Here is a 6,492-nt window from a genome sequence, read left to right on the forward strand (position 1 = left end):
CGTTTTTGTGCCCAAAGATTTAATTTCTACTATTGAAATCCATGATTTTGCAAAGGGGGTTTACATCCAAATTACTTTATTAATGATTTATGATATTTGAGCTATTCAAGATCGATACACATGACTATATCATCATTTTATTTCTTAAATTGAGAACATATGCCATGAGTTGAATATGATTATAATGAGTTGATGATTTCCGAATGATTTGAGATAAGAGTCATGATTTAAGCTTTTCTATGAGAATTTTTATTATTGAATATATTTATATATATATATATTGATATTTGAGCTTGAGAGTCAAGAATGAGTTGTATAATGTTTTCTTGAAGTTTTTAATACATGATTATTTTACAACATCCAAATTATGACTGATATTTAATATTATGAATTTCATGTTCTACCATGAGTTGGTATTTCAAGTGCTTTCAAGACATGTGTCAAGCTTTAAGCTTCCTTATGAAAAATTGGATTATTGAGTATATTGATTCATAAGATTGAGTTGTTATAATGAGTCTTGCTATTTCTTAAAGTTATTGATGTTCCCATGACTAATGAATTGATACATCTTGATGTTGAGAAAGATTGTTTGATTTTCAGTCGATTTAGGAATCCACAGTTGTATATGATTTACCGATGAGATATATATTTATGTTTTGGTCTTTATAATGGACCCACAAATTGATATTGATTAAGGTGGATTTTTTAATGCATTTAAAGCAGAGTCTGGGAGGAGTATTTAGCACCGAGCGGGAAATGTGGTATTTCAACAAGACTACGTGCCACCGTAGGATTGATATTGATGATTTTGGGGTTCTCTCCTTAGGAGGGAAAAACGTTGGACTCCATGCGGCTTACATGGTGTAGTTATATCGGTTATAAGAAACTCCCAAGTCTATAAGAGTTCAAGTTTCATGAGTTACCGAGTCACTCTAAGTCATGATTTAAAGAGTTTGAGATAAGTATAATGATTTATGAGATTTATAATGCTTTTATTACTATTGATGATTTACAAGGAATATATTTCAGTTAATTCAAGAGAAGAAAATTGTTATCGTCAGCATGCATGATTTTCATAATCATTTGTGATATTATTTATAATGTTGCAGTTCACCCCCTCATACTCAGTACATTCCTCAAAGTACTGAACCCCATATATTTTTATATGCTGTAGTGCCTTATACTGTAGGTACAAGTTATAGCGCAGATACCGCATTCAGTTAGTTCGCAGCTTTCAGGCAGCAGGTGAAGTGTCCTTTTGATTCGAGGGCATGAGTCAGTTATACAGTTCAAGAAGTGTTGTATTTTTCATACTTTAGTTGTATTGAGATTGGGTAGTTGGGTGTCATGACCCTTCTATCTGAAGTAAGTACCAGTAGAGGCTTCATAGACAGTTAGTAGAAGTTGATGTATTCAGTTTCAGTTTCATTTGTAAAAGTAGAGTTAGAATCTTGTAAAGTTCATGTTTATATTGATAAGTTCAGAGAAGTTCTATATTTTTTCTAACTTTATATAGATTTAAGCATTTTATCCAGTTGTTTATGAGTTATGATAATAGGAGGGTTAGCTTGGGGTAACTTGCGCCCCTAAGCATTGTGTGACGTCCCGGGATCCAAATTTTTGGGAGTTACAGTATCAATAACTAAGATCATATATGTGTCCTTAAATTGCCTCATATATCGGAAAACATTGTATCACTTCCTCATGATTTAACCAAAACTTCAACTACCCTATTTCCATATCAACCAATGCTCTTCCAACAATAAGAAACAAGTCTTACTGTGATGATAAAGACCTTAAAATCAACTTCAAAATTAAGGATGATCAAATATACTAGAAATATAAAGGACTCAACCCTTAACGAAACATCACATAAAACTTCCATAAGATTTTATACAGTTTTTTCCACGATAAGAAGTCTCACACAAGTTGGTTTGGGCGACCCCAGTCGTACCTATTAAAATAATACTAGCAACACTATATTGATTTTAACACCCATGTCACATAGTTCCTTTTGAATACCTCAATGGTAGATGGAAGCATGAATGCTCATGTTTCTTCCCTTTACTGCACAAGTGAATTATAAGATATTGCACTTTAGTGGTGCAAAATATCAACTTGATAAAAACTCACAACACATTTTCCATCACAAAATCCTTCATAAACTTCGTATAACCAAGATTTTCTCAATAGCCATAACTTGAGGGATATTCAGGGAAAACTGTTTTAGTATCGCGATAAACTTTTGATACTACCCTTCTTTAGACATCTTCTATAATATTTGTGGAAAATAAGGAGGAGGTCATTGAATAGGAGTTAAAACCTATGGGACCTTCTTTTTCTCCCCCTTTCTAGACTCAGTCTTCTTTTCAACAACTAGAGATGGCTTTTCAAATACCTTTAAATCAATCAATTTATTATCTAATTTAGTTGCTTTTTTCATTATCACTAATCATAGGCTCAACCTCATCATTAAAAACTATGGGCATAGGTGGATAAACAATCATTTTCCGCTTTTAATGGTCACAACCATGCAATAACTGTCATTCTTCAGACTCTGGATAGTGTTTCTTAGAAGTATACCCTTTTGACATTGATTTATTTCTTCAGACATTTGCTCAAACAACTGTTCATGTTTCTTAATAGCAGTAGAATATGGCTTTTCTCTTCTGATGTATCTGGTTGAATATCCTTAAGGATTTTATTAGTTTTCTTCACCCCTTTCAACACTTTAAAGAGAAGCTTCTTCGTACTAGAATTATATGAATTAGCATCACAATGTTAAAGTAGAATGTATAAGACACTTCTGTTATTCTTGTCATCATCTTTTCTCTTTTAACTACCATATCTACCTCTAATCCAATCTCTACACCCAGAGCAACTATAGTTATTTTCCTTATAATAGTTCTAAACTTGATTACCTTTATCAGAACACTAATTGTCTTGATTATACCATAAGAATTAGGATTAAATTCTTCCACCTAATTAAATAGATATTTTTTCTTCTCATCAAAATTAGTTTCATCATGTCTAGATGCTTTACCTTACGAACTAATTATATTTACATTCTTTACCCCCATTATAGAAAAATATTTTTTGAATAAGTTAAAATTGGTCCTCAACTATTTTACTTCTTGAGAGATTACCTTTTTTATTATTAACTGTTCTGTGGATGCTCTTATCACATAAGTGTATAAGAATGTAAGAATCTTATGCGTGACAAACTAAATTGTTTTTTGTGATCCTATTAAGTATTTCTAGAGCCTGCTCCAAAGTAAAACTTTTAATTACATCACCTGTTATACTGTCTTATACAAAATTATTGTTAGCATTCAAAGCTTATTAGAAGACTTCAAGAAAAATGTGACTAGGCATTTTGTGATTTGTGACTTTTTGTAGCTTCTTCTTAAACCTCAACCATGTATTACACAATGCCAAACTATAACATTCTGAATAGTGGGAATAATCTCTCCATGAATTATGACTTTAACTCTCTATAGGTAGTTATCAATCTGCTTGGTAGCTCAGTCAACCAGAAAGTGCCTTCACCAGTTAATGAGAATTAAAAATCCATGGTTTGATAACATCTTGATTCACACTACGTATCTCATAAGATCTAAAAATACCTACAAAGTTTGTTATAGATATGTTTGCATTAGAAGTAGGCAGACTATTAAATACTCTTTTCAGGTTCATTGGTAGAATCATCTCACTTATTATGTCAAACTTCATTTTAAGTGGTAGTATGGGTGGACAATAGCACATGTTTCATTTAAGTAATCATCCTTACGATTTACATCATCATTAACATCATCATATTGTGGGACATGATGATGAGGATGATCATGGTATATATTCCTTATTTGACTTTATTTTCCTCAGCAACAACCAGACAATCTATTTTTTCATGTCTAGCATATACATTAATTTTTGCTTATCGGCCAACTTCTTGTCTTTTCTATTCTGCAGTGAGAATATAAGAAGTAGATTTGTCTACAATCTTGTAAACTCCTTGATTGAGAATTTCTTATTGATTCATTCATCATAAAACTCTTAATGTCATTTCAATTACAAGATAAAGTAGATTTAGGGGATTTTATTGACTACTAGTGTTGGGCATGTACTAGTGTCCACCCTAATAATAACAAAAAAAGAAAACAACAAACAAAAAGTATTAGTTAGATAAATACAGTTAATCTAATTTTACACTGTACTCCTCCTAAATGTTGTCAAAATTTAATGCTGCCCAAATTACACCTCTTAATGAAATATAAAGTAGTCGGTAAATCAAATTTAAAATCCAACTAGGTTGGAGTTGATTTCACTGGGAATACGCTAGAATCTCAGTCGATATGGTTGTCTATGTAATTAGTAAATTAATTTTTATAAATGGCGGGGGGGGGGGGGGGGGGAGGGGATGGAAGTAGTGTTGGAAAAAAAATTGTGAACAAGTGACAATGGTGAATTTCTGTAGGTTGTAATGAATAGATGAGAGAAACTAGGGTTGTATTCCCCTTTACTTCATAACTTTATAGGTTCTTCATGCCAATGATCTATACCGGTGCTTAGTATGAAGGATTGATAAGTTAAGTTCACCTAAAAAACTGTCCATATGCTATTAAATGACTCTCCTTAACCATTTACTCAAGTCTCATAAGTTTTACAATATCTCTCCTATAATGGATCCCAGATTAGCTTTCTCGTATTCATAGATCAAGCTATTAACTTAAGGTTGATACCTCCAATCTATTTTTTTTCTTCTTTTACCCTATCCATTACCCCTTCATCAAAAACAAGTATGAATAAGGTGAGTTCTAACGTTTTAAATCATTAAAAAGCAATCATATTGAATACAACAACAATACAAGAATATACACCTATTACGAATGCCCGTGTACATCTAATCCTACCTTGTTAATCTATCATGGTTCCCATAATCATGTATGTGGGGTTTAGTTACTCATGCTTTCAACCACACAATAATAATTCTAAGAAGAATTCATAAATATGAACTTACAAGAAGAAGAATAAACCATAAATCTCAACTATGAATAAGACTCTCAAATAATGTGCATAAAACTATCACAAACAAGTACATGGACTCAAAAGTAGTAGTAGAACATAAACTAAAAAATAAAAATAGCCGGAGTATTTATCGATGCAAAAGAATCATGTCCTAAACATAATTGTAAAGGTGAGTCTTCAGTGGAAATAGAAGCGGTAATAAGTAGTATGGCTTGTCTACTCCTTGTTTCACACACTTGTAGCCAGGTGCTTATTTTCTTGCTTACTAGTAATAACGGCCGATGAATCCTCATTAGGACTCCCAATTGTAGTCATGTGATTTATTTCCCTGAAGCCTATTTGAAAAAGTGTAAGACTTTGTCCTCTTCTTACTCAGGTTGAGTCATGTAATGACTCATCTCCACTCTTGATGGCTTATAGGGAGTAATTGTAGCCACTACCATGCATTGCACCTTTGAAAAACCTTTGGAATTTTTATTCAAGATTAGTATGTGATGACTCATCACCTGTTGTGACAAACTATAGGATACAACCGTATCCAAAACTTCATCTTCACCCATACTTTGTAAATTTTAGTTGTTTTTTCAACTATTTACCACCATGACCTATTTTCTTACAAAAAACTAAATGAACACCTCATATCTATAAGAACACCTAAGTTCTTGCACGTTTTATTAATTTTAAGAGTTTTAAATTTCCATGGAACCATGACACATCATCCACCCATAAAGTACCTCAAGAGTTTGGATGGTGCACTCTACCTGCCCATCGGTCTATGAATGGAAAATGATATTAAAGTTCACCCGTGTACCTAAAACTTTGATGTAAGTCGTTAAACACAATATAAAATAATGGACAAAGGAATTCCATCAAGCTTAGCTATCTTCTCATTGTACATCCTATCATAATCCTCAACTATATTAGTTATCTTAATAGGAAAAACATAGGTTGATTTAGTCATTTGATAAAGTCCTCTACATGTGTAACACTTCTTATAGTTAACCTGCAAAGAGCATCAACGACCGTAATTTCCTTACCCGAATGATATAGCACACTCATATCATAATACTTGAGAAGTTTAAGCTCTCTTATCTGTGGAAGGTTCAACACTTTCTGACAAAAATTTTACTAGATGCTCCTGTGAATTGTGAAAACATCAATATGAACACCATATAGGTAATGACACCAAATCATCAAAGAAAACATTACACGTTCTAACTCAAGATCATGAGTGTGGTTATTGTTGTCATTTGTCTTAAGCTGTCTAGAAGCACAAGTAATAATCTTACCATTCTGTATAAAAACCTAAACAAAGAAAAATCTAGATGCATCATAATAAATTACATAAGCATGTAACCTTTCAAGCAAGGTCAATAGTGGTGTAGAAGTCAAATGATCATTCAATTCCTAAATGCTATCCTTATAAGCTCAGACAACTAATATTCTTACTTTTTTAGTAAACATGGT

Source organism: Capsicum annuum, chromosome 5, assembly GCF_002878395.1.
Source record: "Capsicum annuum cultivar UCD-10X-F1 chromosome 5, UCD10Xv1.1, whole genome shotgun sequence".
NCBI lineage: Eukaryota > Viridiplantae > Streptophyta > Magnoliopsida > Solanales > Solanaceae > Capsicum > Capsicum annuum.